This window comes from Calidris pugnax, unplaced genomic scaffold, assembly GCF_001431845.1.
Source record: "Calidris pugnax isolate Ruff unplaced genomic scaffold, ASM143184v1 scaffold56, whole genome shotgun sequence".
Taxonomy (NCBI): Eukaryota; Metazoa; Chordata; class Aves; order Charadriiformes; family Scolopacidae; genus Calidris; species Calidris pugnax.
In genome coordinates, this window is record NW_015090839.1 from 7,183,853 (window position 1) to 7,185,453 (window position 1,601).

A 1,601-nucleotide genomic window follows, 5' to 3' on the forward strand; every position below is an offset into this window, starting at 1 on the left:
CGGGACACAGGAACGGGCGAGCACCTTACCAACAACTGTTACCTAAAATCAGTGGTGCCACAAACGCCTCTGTGGGTGTGTATCCCCCGTTAATATAGATCTCCCCCAAAAATACGCCGTACGCATATAGGTTAAGGTGTGCGTCGATGCGTGTTTGCATATGAGTGTGTTCGTGCAGAAAAAGTGATGACTTTCCTCTTAAATTTGAATTATTCAAATGTGCAATAGAGAACCTTGCTATATCAGGATGAGTTTTGTCGGGAGGCAGAGGTGATCAGTGTACAGCGAGTTAGGGAAAAAAGGAAAAACAAAAGAGAGATGATCTCATTAAAAACAAAACTTTGGAGAGGAGAGTATCCTGGAAAAGGCTGGGTATTTCTGTGTATCGTTTGCCAATGCGCAGCCGGAGTTTTTATTCCTCTTTATTTAGACATTCGTTTGATTTAAATATTCCCTCCTGGACACTGGTCCAACTACCGACAGGATGGAGACGTTTGAAGGTATTTTGACAAGATACCAACCGCTGTTTTGAGGTCCCTGCACGCATTTTTAAATGACGAATCCTGAAAAAAAAAAAAAATATAAAGCGAAACAGCAGCCGTCCAAATAACTAACGTTTAAAAAAAATTCTGTCGCTAATATTTCGAAGAACAAAGGGATGGATAAGTTTTTTTGCTGAATGAATATAAACTAAATACCAAAGCATCTTTAGGAATAAAAAAGAGTAGATGATGGATTTTATTAAATATTTCACATACAAAAAAAAAATATATACCTTTTATATGTACTTGTCCTTAACCTTTAAAAGCAACTGCTGTAAATACAAGATCCGTACTTTCTCTAATAGATTTTACTAGGAGCTGGTGACAGAGAACTGATTTCTTTTCTATTAGGCTTTAGTACATCTTTGTTGAAGGCCTGCAGAATGACCAGGGATTAGATTTGCATCTCTTAGACTCCCTGTGTGGTCTTTGTAAGAAGCTTGTAACTGTTAAAAATGACTTGTTAGGAAGCGTGTGGGCTCTCATCTCTTTCCTTTTGACAGAATGATTGTGAAATTCAGATTGTTCTTATAGGCTTTAGCCTGCAGATTCCACCTGAACCTTAAGCAATTAGAGCCTAATCTCAGTGCAATCATATTTGAGTTAGGACTTCTCGCACTTTGTTTACTTCAATTAAAAAGCTACGGAATATTTCGGAGCAGTTTTTAAGTGATATTCTCGAGGCATTAGGGAATTTTTTTCAAACCCCGAAGATTATCCCCACCGCCCCATGGCTCGGCGGTTTGGAGTGCAAAGCGCTCCTCGGGTTCCGCGGGCGGAACTGAAGAGGAAACAGCGGGGAATTAAAAACAAGCTGGAATTCCTTGCGATGCGGAGGGGAGAAGATGCCCGCTCCATCCTTCTGCCCGGAGCCGCGGCGGGACCCGGGGCCGGACACCGGCCGCCTGCGGGGAGGACGGGGGGGGGAACCAGCCCCGGGATCGGGCCCGGGGTTCCTTGATATTAAAGCGGTTGCGGCGGTGGCCGTTGGCGTTTGCGGGAGCCCGGGATGGGTTTGGTACCGAGGGGAGGCTCCAGCTGCCCCCCCCTTCCCGCCCC